A 13,002-nucleotide genomic window follows, 5' to 3' on the forward strand; every position below is an offset into this window, starting at 1 on the left:
AGACTGTCTAGACTCCATTCTTGGAAAACAGCAAAAATGTCAATACTGTTATAGATTTGGGAGGGGGACTCCCCTAAATCCTAGAAATTAATAAATGGTAGGATTTTGATTATTTGAGATGTGAAGGGAGAAATACCAGCTGCAGAGGAATTCCCAGGCTAGCGTATGCAGAACGACCTGGCCAAGCTAGGCCCTTCAGAAACAACACAGGGCCATGGAGGGCCATTGGCAGTTCCAGAGAACTGTCCTTCGCCCTTTGCCCTGAGGTGTGAACAGAGACTGGGGGTTTGGAAGGTTGTCAGGGCAACTGGGTGTGAGGTGACAGGAAAAGAGAGTCTTGAGCTGAGAAGAATATGGCCAGAAAGAATGTGCTCTTTTCCTACAAGTCAGTGGAAAAATGTATTGTTGAATATTTAATAGGAATGGTGAAACTGATAGATTATTGCACCCTGTGTTATGATTTCCCAAGAAGTAGTACGTTTTGCTCTCCCCATATGGCGGCCCATTTAGTCGAAATCCTTTCTGGGCTTTGGCACACATGACAAGGAAAAATCACCATGTAGAACCTATTCATTATACACATGATAACTGGAACTTGGTTTGGGTTAAAATGGTCCTTACCAGTCATTATTGAATGCCAATTAAAAGCTGTACAAAGTGATTTTAACTCCCTCAGCAGTTGACTTATAAAATACACAGCTGGAAAGCAATTAAATGTGGCATGAGTTTCCAGGTACTATGCTTATCTGAAAAACTTTCTGAGAAAGTCCTGCTTTCATTGTCATCTTTTATTACTGTTAATACAGAATTATATGTTGAAGTCTCTTTCACTGCAACAATTATATGTTGAAGTCTCTTTCACTGCAATGTGACCACAGAATAAAATTGAAATGTGCCTTCCAATTGACTCATGTCTTTCGAATTCCTGAGTTCCTGACACGTGGAGCTTTAATTCATCTTAAAGGGAAGGCTGCAGCTGATATTTTTCTTATTCAATTGTCCAACCAAGGACAACTCCTTGGTAGCACATGAGAGTTTTACCATGTATTATATATGTGTAGCAGAGGCATGTAAAGGAGGTTTCATAATAAAATTTCCCAACTCTCATCATCTAGGATTCATAGGAGGCCTGTTTGACACATCTCTAGGTAAAGTCTTAATCCTTCAAATGAGAGGATGGAAAGCTTTTGGCATGATAGAGTGGCAAAGATAAATTCATGCATACTTGTCAAGACTGCTTTAGGATTTCTGTGCTTAATGACACCACCTGTAATTCTCATAGTCATAGGATTCCTCCTGTATTTTGAAAATCACCAATGCACCTTGATTACGGTCTCATCAAAGCAAAAGTTGCCTGAAATCTAGATCTTTGTAATGCAGCCCACACATTGCCCTTTTCTGTAAATTAATTGGGCAATATTTCATCACAAGGAGAAGAAAACTATTTACCCCAATCCAGCGCCTATTGCAGACAGAAAGGATCTGATACGCCGTGGAATTTCCTCCTTGCAGGAGCCTCCCCTTCCATTTCAATGGAAGTGGAAACATTTGAATATTCCTATGGATTCAGAGCTGCCCTCACCAAGATATTGCATGATTGGGGCAACTTGCAGGAGCAGGAGCCGATGGGTCTGTGCATCAGCTACCGATGCCTCTCCTTTTAAGGCCAGTGATAACAGCATAGAGAAAGGCATATTTGTGAGCCAAATGAAGATGACTGGAAGTTTTTATAAAGTTTCATCCTCTCAGTTGCATATATGTGTATTTGTACAATCAGTCTGATGCAGCCATTAATACATTTATATCAACTGTAGTGACCCCCACCTTTAAAATCAGATGGTCTTATTAAAACTTTTGTCAGGAATTATTAATTCCACTCAGGCTTTAGAGGCATTAAAGAATTAGGATTTGGAAACTGCCAGAACTTCTCCTAGCATTTTTGGAGCCTTGTGCAGATTTGCTAGAGGACCTGCGTCAGACTTCTTGTTTTCCTAGAAGAGAAAGAATGGTCAAGAAACTTGTTTGAGTAACTGTGTGCAAAATGGCAATAGATAATTCCAAATAGCTTTACTGGCCTTTTCTGTAGCAAGACTGCCACTCTGGCTGAAGAAGTGTGTTGGGTTACTAAAAAAAAAAGAAAAAAGAATAGGAAGACAATTGAACTGGCAATGAAGGAGATTGTCAAAGCACACTTAAAGACATTTAAGTTGTTCCATTGCTATGCCCAGCGTTCCTTATTAAGCAGATGTCCATTTTGTTCCTCTAACTATAAATTCAGAAATATTTGATGGAAGCAAATTAAATGAGAATGCGTAGGGTTTGGTTCAAGCAAAAGCTCTGTAGAAATTTCATGGGAATTAAAATAATGTTGGTTAGTGAAATTTCAGCATGTGTGCGTGTTCCATATATCACTAGGTTGCCTCAAGCAAAATTTGAGCTGTATCACAAGAGTCCTACTCAGGTGAAAGAGTATTGCAATGAAAGAGCTATCTCTTCTCCTTCCTTTCTAGTACTCCCCAGCTCTGCCTAAAGACTCATTTCATCCATGATCCCTCAGATGAGCCAACCCTTAGGCAGTGAGTTCTTTTTTGCCTGAGACAGGGATTCTTAAGACTTTACAAGAAAGAAGAGTCTTTCATTAGGGCTTGTTACACTAGAACACTTGGAGTGGGTGTATGCAACACAGTGACACAATATACACAACACAGGATGCAAACCAACACAGAGTCTTGTCTGCCAAGCAGTGTTACAAATAAACACGGGTATTCTCAGTGCCTCTGTCCTTAGGCACTTCATCCTAATCAGCTTTGCACATTCTGTGGTTTTGGTGCAAACTGAGCAGAATAAATGGTTTGTTTTTTTAAAAAGCCTCAAATACTGTTTTTCATTCATAACAGCCTAGCACCCCTGTACCTATTGGTTTGAAATTTGGCAGACTCAGAAGGGACTACTAGCAGGGGCGTAGCCAGGATTTTTGCTGGGGGAGAGCTACGCCCATGACTACTAGCCTTGCAGATTTAATCCGATTCTGAATGAAAAGTTTAAAGTGTTTGTTGGTTTCCCATTAAAGCTAGTGGGGGAGGCACCCGAGGCTTTGCAAAACGAGTCAAGGCAACCTCAGCCTTGGCTCAGTCTGATGTGAAGCAGAGTTTCAAGCTCCAAGCTGAAGTGGCCCACTATCTCAGCCAACAAGGCGGGTTTCAAAATTGAATACTTTTCTGTGCACAGCTTTAATAAGAATTTTAACTAAATGTAATAAATCTTATATATGTCTCAGTAATAAATATTTTCCAGTGATGACAGTCTGGCAAATTCATAGAATCAACAAATTGTAGAGTTCAACGTGCAGCAAATTGTTTTCATGTTTGGGTTTCTAATGATATATGAAAAAGACCTGAAAGGCTTTTTCAAAGTGTTTGGCATCCTTTGATTTCCTCCCCTCCCCCTCCCCCCTTTTTAGCATTTCAGACTGAATGCCCAGCCTTTTAAAAAAAGGAAATGAAAAACCTTCACAACAATAGGAGATAGCATAGGACAACAGGTTAGGTATGGACCTATGGTGTATTGGGAAATGAAAAAGTTTCATTTGTTATATTGTGGTCTTTGTTTTTTGTTAACATCTATCTAATGCCCAAACTGCTGCAGAAAGAAAGAGTCAGCACTCTTGCCCTTTCTCTGGAAGGGTTGCGAAGGCTCCCAGTCTTGGTCTCTGAATAACAGGCAAACTTTGTCACTGGGAAAGGAAAAAATGGAAAAAGATGAAACTTGACATTTCTTATAGCTGAAAGGTAGAGAAAACAAAGGTTTAGCTCTCTTTTTCCTTGGCTTTTTCTTGCAACCCTTTAAAAAAAACTTTTTGCGTGTGTTTTTTTAAAATAAAACAAAACACAGAGGCTCTTCATTATCCATCATGAGCAAGCTCAAAGTGTGCAACTCTCTTAGGGTTACAGATAGGTAGCCGTGTTGGTCTGCCATAGTCAAAACAAAAAAATTTCCTTCCAGTAGCACCTTAAAGACCAACTAAGTCAGTTCTTGGTATGAGCTTTCGTGTGCATGCACACTTCTTCAGATACCTCTTAGGGTTGTCTTCTAAGAGTCAATTCAAATTGGTTTTTCAGATTCAAAATGTTTCCAGTGAGAAATGCTTTGCATGTTTGGATACTTACAGAAATATATTCTGTGAATTGTTTGTACACATGATTTGCTCCATAAGAGCAGGAGACCGCTCCTGCTGGACCAAAAATCTATCTAGTCCAGCATCCTGTTTCCAGTGCCAACCAAACCAAAGTTTATGTGTCCAGGAACTTCAGAAACAGGGCATGACCTTCTCTGTTGTTTATGCCAGTGATTCACACAAGACAGGATGTCCATTAAGCCACAGGAATCACTTGCAGGCACCCCTTTCTTTATGAAAGAGGGAGCCAAATAGCTGCAATTGAACTCCACAGATTGTGTTACTAAGGGCCAATTTATACATTAATCACAGTATTAATGGCAGCCATTTCTATGTGGCTGGATCCCATGTCATTCTGGGTATATCTGTCCTGGCTCCTGCCCAGCACACATGGACAGAGGCTGTTTAAGTAGGGGAGATATATTTATTCATGCAAGTAGCGGTACAGACTCGACATCAGACACAGTGCTTGGGAGCCACGATTCAGGAGTTCCAGAAGAGGGCAAGAAATTCAGAACTGGATGGAAGTGACAAAGATTTCCCAACAAGTTTTCCTGCCCCTCCCAACAGCTTTTGAAGGCAAGGCATGGTGCACTCAGTCATGAGATTCATGATGGTTGGCAAGGAAAAAATAGGTATAAAAAGAGAATTCCCTGGATGCCAAGATCCAGCTTTGGGGCATGTATTCTGTTGTGAAACAACCCCAGCAGAGATTTAAAATCACAAAACAAAAGCAAAGTGAAGAGTGAAAATGCAGGCAATTAGGCTTTCAAATATGCCCTTCTGAGTTCCTTCCAAAGTTTCCCACTTGCACCACATGTTTAGTAAGTTAAAAATGATTTCCTTACAAACTTCGAAGGTCAGATTCATGTGCTTTTCCATACAGCAGTCAGAAAACACAGTCAGCAAAACTTAGGTTAGTTCCAAAGTGGAAAAGCCATGCTGTCTGAGCTTGGATCAACCAGCTGAGACTTCTTTACATATCAGAGTTCACATGTTAGACTGGATGAACCAATAGACTTGACATCTTTCTCCCCAGGGTGAGGGGTGGTGACCTAGCTAAGCCTGGCCAGACAGCATTAGCCCCTCCATGTATGAATTAGACAAGCATTTTGGTTATATGAGTCTGGTTATCCTATGGCTCTCAGTTTATGGGATTGTCAAGATTGCAAGTATGCACTCTGCCAGGGAAGGTGGGTCTGCTCCCATCTGCAAAGGTGGCACCTAGATCTAGGCAACAAAACAGCACTGTCCTGTTAAGGCTGCTGCCTCCTGTTCAGCTTCCCTCCCATCTCCACCAAGGCTCTCCATTCCACAGGAAGGTTGGAGGGGAGAGTTGGCATCCCTGCTCCCTCTTCCAAGGGGCGGAAAGGGGAGATCCTCCTCCACCATCCTAGGTTTCTAACAAAGCGTGTTCTCCTTCATGGAGAGCACGTGTTGCGGTGGGGGCCGCCAGGACACTCCAAAGTTGGGGGGCTGGCGAATTGATTGTTGGCCACTGATGCGATTGGGGCTTCCCTTGTTGTTGGGAGGAAGTTAATGTTGCCATTTATTGATTGACAGCCAGAAATGCTAAAACTCCTTGCACGAGGCTAGGGCTTCCTCTTTTGACGAGAACCCGCTCGCCATCCGTAAATAATCAGTCTCACACCAAGATGGGTTGCAGAAATCTGGCCGCAGCTCCCCTAGAAGCTGCTGCAGCCCCAACCTTTTATTGTGTGTCCACGAAAAGATACAAATTCAAGGAGAAAACTTTGCCTCAGTCAGCAGATAAAAGACAATACAATACATTAGTCTCATGTTCTCACACCAGACCACGCAGTTGATCATGCTGTACTACGTGGACCAATCATTGGATGGCATGAGCTGTCCACGCACTGCTCATGCTTCCAAGCAATGCTTTCTCCTATGAAATCATCCTTGCAATAATGAACTTTTGCCCATGCTCTTATGGACAAATGACCATATTCCCACACTCTTTTCGCCCGTCCATCGGATTGCCCGTCCCTCCCTCCCTAGAATTAGGGTTGTTCGCTTTGACCTTGCTATGCCTGTCATGGGGTCGTCTGCTCTTGGGGCAGGGGCCCGGTAGGAATTTTGTCCATCTGGCTGATTGGCTGGGGCCATTTGGTTTTTGCCTATCGTCACAACTTGTAAGGTTGCGGTTAGGCATTGGTTTATGGTTTGGTTGGTTGAGGGGCATGGATTGGCTGTGCCTGCCCCTCTAATGCTGCTGCTGCAAGGGATTCCGTTAAAGGAATTGGGAGCTAACTATTGCTTGTCCACTCTGTCAAGGGGGCTTGGGCCATAGCAATGAGCTCCTGGTTGCATTTGGGGTGAGGGCAGGTTCCCTGCTCCGCGTAACCCCCAAGTGTATTTCCCCATTCTGACTTTCGCATCGTGCGGAATGTCAGTCTGTCCCCCATGGTGGGGGCAGATAGTCGCAACCAATGCCTACGCAACCACTCACAAATTTGTATTTTAATAAAGTTGTGGCCAAAGTTATGCCAAAAATCTTAAACAAAAATTTCTGTGTGATGTGTGAGTTATTGGGGTGGACCTGGGGACCTCGACACGCAACATTGCAGTTCTCAAGACACTATATGCAGAAAGAAGTCAGCCACCTTGCACTGGCAGGAGGGCATGTTTGCTTTCCAGGCCATGACTTCCAGTACTGGAAAGAATGATGCCATTGCTCTGAGTCATGAGCTTCCTCTCTACAAATATTACCAGCCACTTGGACATAGGATTGGTCCCCTAACATCCCAGTGATGTTTGATCAGCTGTAAGTCCCTTTAACCATCAAAACCATTTCAAAAACAAAAACGTGGAAGAGGGTTTAATCCAAAGAATATCAGGTGCATCTGAGTCACATTCATTTTCTTAGCACCTAGGCGTACCTAAGGGATGTGGGTGGCACTGTGGGTTAATCCACAGAGCCTAGGACTTGCCGATCAGAAGGTCGGCAGTTCGAATCCCCGTGACGGGGTGAGCTCCTGTTGCTCGGTACCTGCTCCTGCCAACCTCGCAGCTCAAAAAGCACATCAAAGTGCAAGTAGATAAATAGGTATCACTCTGGTGGGAAGGGTAATGGCGTTTCCGTGTGCTGCTCTGGTTCGCCAGAAGTGGCTTAGTCATGATGGCCACATGACCTGGAAAAACTGTCTGCAGAGAAACGTCGGCTCCCTCGGCCAATAAAGCGGGATGAGAGCCGCAACCCCAGAGTTGGCCATGACTGGACCTAATGGTCAGGGGTCCCTTTACCTTTACGCGTACCTAACTGTCTTTAGATTATGTCCTTATTTAAAAGAGTTTCCTTTCATGTCTGATATGTTTATACATCGTCTTCACTCTGCTATTACTTCAAATCATGCTCAGTGAGAAAGTACTGCAGACAGACAGCTAAAAATGAATCAAAAAGGTAAAGGTGCATTTTAAATGCATCTCTTTTTGTCATTCTGGGCAGTAGAAACTTAAACAAATTGAAGGCTTAAGGTCATACAAATGAGGAAGTGGGGAAGGTAGAGAAGACGAGGAGGAGTAAGGCAATTTACAGCACATGGAGGAAAGAGAATCCAAATATAGGGCAATAATATCTGTGCAAGGGAGCGCCCAGTGATGCTTTCTTTAGAACATATTGACAGCATTCAGGCTCTTTGAAAAACTCCATAAATGGATCAAAATGAGAAACTCTCCCCACACTCACACACCGCTTACAAGTTGTAACTGAAAGAGTTTTAAAACTTCATTTTGGTCATTGTATTGTAAGATAAGGAAAAAACAGCATCAATCCATTGTAAAAATCTTTTTTTATATATATAGTTCACGTTTAAAGTCAATAAGAATTAGGTATGGATTCTTCATGTGAGCTTTCCTTAGTTTTGATTAATCCTTTTGGGATAAATTCTACAAGCAACCACATCAATACTTTTGCTTAGGTGAGTGTTCCCAGCAGAGGCAGTGGGTGAAATCCTACCTGTCTTAATAGCCCATCTCAAAATGGCTGTTTGCTTCAAAGGAAGCAGGATTACACCCCGTGAGCATCCTCCCAATAGAGTAAAACAAGTGGATTTCACCCAATGGGCATTACTTATGACTAGAAAATACCCAGCAGTATCCTCTGGGCAGAACTAACTTCTGTGTCAATAGCATCCTGATGTGTCCAGTGGAAAGGAAGTGATCTCTTTCCAATAGAGCCTCATTCAGATTTCCTGGAAGAGTCTGCTTTATTTCCATTTTATTAAATATTGCCTAGCTTGTCCATATACCAATTTCAAGTGTGTTTTCAGAACGTATCTTTCTTTATTTATTGTAATCTGTGAATATTGTATTTTACAGTCTGTAAATTAGATATGAGATTTAATGCACTGGCAAAACACAAGAGTGTTAGAAAATTTTTAGATCCAGCAGGGAAACCACAGGGATGTTTAAAGCTTGATGCATATAATGTTAATATTACGTTACATGCTGTGCTATTGCACCGGATGCTTATGGCAAATGTCTATAGGGAGAATCAGTTCCAAAGATTTCATTTTCAATAAACAGATTATGCAGTTCCACCATATACAATTAAAGAGGTAGTAATGAAATGGTTATAAAATCCCCTGTCACTCCATCGTTGTTTTTTAATTTTGTAAATAACATCAGGAGCAATCTGCTGGGAAGTGCTTATGTATTTATTTATTATTGATTTTTTTATCAAAAAATACATTTAACATTACTTGTTATTGCAAATCTAGTCCTAGGGATGGCAAGACGATGAAGTATTTCCACAATATTAAATGTCAGGTGCTTGGGGGAATTGCAGCAGAATATCCTTTTATAAGAATATGTTAAATATTAATGACCAGTGATTACAGAAATTAATTTAAAGCCACAGTTAATTTTCAAGTAGAAACTTTTCATAGTTTTATTCCTTTGTTGCAAACAATGCATATTTAAAATAGATTCCCTTGGTGAATATTTTGAGTTACTGCTGAATTATCCTGTCTCTTGACTGGAATTCTGAATGCCACACATAAGGTAAAGAAAAAGGTTTTCCAGACCAATTGGTGTACCCATGACAATAGAGGTGTATTTCAAGGGAAAGAAGAATGTATAGGAATGAGAGAAAAGGGATATTTTATTACAGAATGGACAAAATCTGTCAAATGGTTATTTGTAACTAAGTGCCATGAGTTAGTCGTGGCTACTGCATACTTACCTGGGAGTAAATCCTACTGCAGTAAACATGGTCTGGGCTGCAGTCTCTGCTATAGATGAAATCAACTTGCATTAGGTATTGACCAATGCTTTTGAGGGAATATGTAAAGCTTGCTTCACTTTACTTAAGGATAGGATTGATAACATTTTGGTTGCAAAAGAAAACGTTTTTGATTTTCAAAGCACAGGTACCCTTTATGTAAAATACCCTTTTAGTTCTCTTTGAATCATTTCTCTGCTTCTTCATTACTGGAAGGAAGAAACAATACTGGAATCTTATAATCTATGATCACCACCACATGTTTTCTGATATTTATGCAAAGACCCCGAAGTATTCTAAGCCGAAGGCAGTAAGGGAAAAGTTGGCATCTTATGGCTTTTCTACAAATTGGGCATGCATATTCCCTTGCTCTTGTTTATAAATAACATATATTTATGTATTAGTAGGATTGATTTATATGCCACTAGTCAGGCCAAAATATCAGAAACTACTCACCATATGTTGCAAGAACGCATGGAGGTGGGTAGTTTCTGAAGAAGGATAGTAAGAGTCTACTGTAGCCTATTGTTCCTTTTTATAATTCAGTTACATCCTTTTCCACAAGTATTCTTTCAACCAAGTTTCGTTCGCAACATGAAAAGCCTGCAACCTGAAGCGCCGTATCTGCGCAGGTGTGCGGCGCGATTTGGTGCTTGTGCACACATGCAAAGTGTGATTTAACGCTTCTGCGCATGCGCGAGCAGCGAAACCCAGAAGTAACCCTTTCTGGTACTTCCAGGTCACCGTGGGACGCAACCTGAAAAAAATTAGTATGAAGCAAACGTAACATGAGGTATGACTGTAATTCAGTTACATCCTTTCCCACAAGTATTCTTTCAACCAGGTTTCTGCAGCCGGGGGCAGAACAAGCCATCCATGGTGGACATTTGGCGCACCGGCCGCCCGTGACTCCCAAGCCTCCCCCAAGCTGTCAAAACGAAGGGGGAAGGGGCAGAATGCCCCTGGCAAAGTGGCGCAGCTCCCCCCCTTACCCCAACAGCTCGGGGTAGGCTTGGGAGTCATGGGCAGGCGGTGTGCCAAATATCACCTCCCTCAGTGAGGGCACCCTGGGCGGTCCACTCCCACCCCCCTTCCTGTGTCCCTACCCAGCATACAAAGGTCTGGAGGTGAAGGTGGTGGAGACAAGAGATGTTCGTTGGGATCAGCAGCACGTGCAATCCTCCTCCCCGCCCCCATGTATTCTTGTAACATATAAAGGATCACTTCTGAACAGGGCTACTGTGTAGGCAAAATATACTGTAGGCATGGTGTGAGGTACTTGCATGTTTCACAATAATCCTTTGGAAGTGGAAGGAGCCTCACATCTCTGCTGTGAGAAATAAAGGCTGGAGTAACTTTCTAGGCTCTGGTTCAGACTACACATTACATTCACCAGGGCTGCAGTGTTCTCCCTGTAGCAAGTTGCACCTTTGCAGCACACACCACACTGGCTACAGATGGCGCCGAGCATAAATGGGAAAGCTCATTGTCTCATGACAGTAAATGGTGCTGTGAGTGGCTGGTGCTGGAGAGCTCTTTACGGCAGTGCCAATTCCATGAGACAAATATAACACGCAGCCTTTGACTTAAAAGAATCCTGCATGCTCTTACATTTCAAGACTGCAGCCCGGTTGAAGAATCATAGATATCATATTATTAATTATCAGTTATTGAATTTGTTAGTCGCTGTATACATAAAATAAATGCCTCAAAGTGACTTAAAAATATGAACAGCTAAAAGCCAGATGATGTACTGTGAAAAAAAAAGGCTAAAAATGATCGTTCAATAAGAAGGGCAAGTCCTGTTCCACCCGACTAAAAGATGAGTAGAGGCTAACTTGCGCACCAAAAACCTTGGTAAATAAAAATGCCTTTGCCTGGCACCTAAAAGCTGGCAGTGGTGGCACCAGGCATGTTTCCAGGGTCTCCCCAAAGCTGAGGAGCCACCACTGCCTTGTGTAGTTCTCTTCCCCACCTCCCTGGACAAGGCAAACTGAGAAGGGCCTCAGATGGAGTCTGCAGGATCCCGGCTGGTTAATGAGAAGAGAGACAGTCCTTGAGGTATTGGGGTCCTGAGCAACATAAAGCCTTATAACCAGCAATTTAAATTGAGCCTGGAAACTAATTCAGGCCAGAATCAGTATAATATCTGGCAACAAGATGGTCCCTCACAACTGCCACCGCATCTTTCGCTCGGGACAAGTACCAGCTCATCCTCCTCTCTGAGCTCAGCAGAGGCAGTGGGGGAAATGGGGACATTCTGGGATCAAATCAAATCAGAAGCCGGCTTTCATAATTCCAGGTCCGTCCCTGGAAAATCAGGACACTTGGAGGGTATGCAAGCTGTCTTCAAAGGCCCTACATATATCACACTGCAGAACTCTAACTAGAGGTTACCACAGCATGGACAGCTGAAGCAGGCGATCCCTGTCTAGCTAGGATCCCACCAGCGGAAGCTGGTAGGAGGTACTCCATGCCACTGAGGACACTTGTGCCTCCAGTGACAACAGTGGATCCAGATGAAGCCCCAGACTGCAGACCTTCACCTCTTCCAAAACAGGTTGAATGCAACCTATCCAGTCTAGGGAACTACCTAGTGCTTCAGTCTTGCCTGGATTTTTCATTTGCAGATTGATATAAGCATGTTTGGCGTCTCACTCTCATCAAAAGATTGATGAAAGCATGTCCAAAGTCCATTTTGGGGGCCCATTCCGGCCTGCTGGTCGATTTAATCCAACCCCCATGTCAGTATATAAATCCTAAAAATAGCTCAACAACTTCAACCCTAAGAAAAGCTCAACAACTTTGGTCGGCCCTCACGCATGTTCATTTCATCAAATCTGGCTATCTTTGAAAAAAGGTTGGGTACCCCTAATGCATGATAGGCAGAAAGTGAGGAGCCAAACTGCTTCTACTCAATTTAACCTGACACAATTTCTTAACCTTCTTAAACCCACCTCTTGAGATTTCACGATCTCCTAATTACCCAACTAGGGACACGGGTGGCGCTGTGGGTTAAACCGCAGAGCCTAGGACTTGCCGATCAGAAGGTCGGCGGTTTGAATCCCCACGACGGGGTGAGCTCCTGTTGCTTGGTCCCTGCTCCTGCCAACCTAGCAGTTCGAAAGCACATCAAAGTGCAAGTAGATAAATAAGTATCACTCCGGCGGGAAGGTAAACGACGTTTACTTGTGCTGCTCTGGTTCGCCAGAAGCGGCTTAGTCATGCTGGCCACATGACCTGGAAGCTGTACGCCGGCTCCCTTTCAACTCTTTGTTTTGTTGATGCCCTTTTTCTGTACTGAAATTTGCAAACAGAATTAATTTTAAAACCAGCGCTGGGGGCAGGAGGCAAACCTCCCTGATCCAGGAAGCCTTCTTATTGATGGCATCTGACATTACTACTAGTAAAGATTATTGTATTTATTTGAATTTAATGCACACCTTTTTTGGCCAAATTATGTCACAAAAATTAGAGTGCCTATTAGATTTGATGGCGCATTAGATTTGTGTAAATACGGTATTTCATCATTATCATTATTACTAATACATGTGTAAAAGGCATTGTGAAAAATTATACAAATATT

General features: G+C 42.7%; 1 protein-coding gene across 2 annotated transcripts in view; it reads left to right on the top strand.

Annotated features, from left to right (window-relative positions):
- The window catches only part of POU6F2 (POU class 6 homeobox 2), a 297,725-nt gene that overhangs the window by 117,642 nt on the left and 167,081 nt on the right, over positions 1 to 13,002 (top strand). The gene's annotated exons all lie outside the window — the stretch shown is intronic.

The sequence above is a fragment of the Podarcis cretensis genome (genome assembly GCF_951804945.1).
Source record: "Podarcis cretensis genome assembly, chromosome: 12".
In the NCBI taxonomy this organism is placed as follows: domain Eukaryota; kingdom Metazoa; phylum Chordata; class Lepidosauria; order Squamata; family Lacertidae; genus Podarcis; species Podarcis cretensis.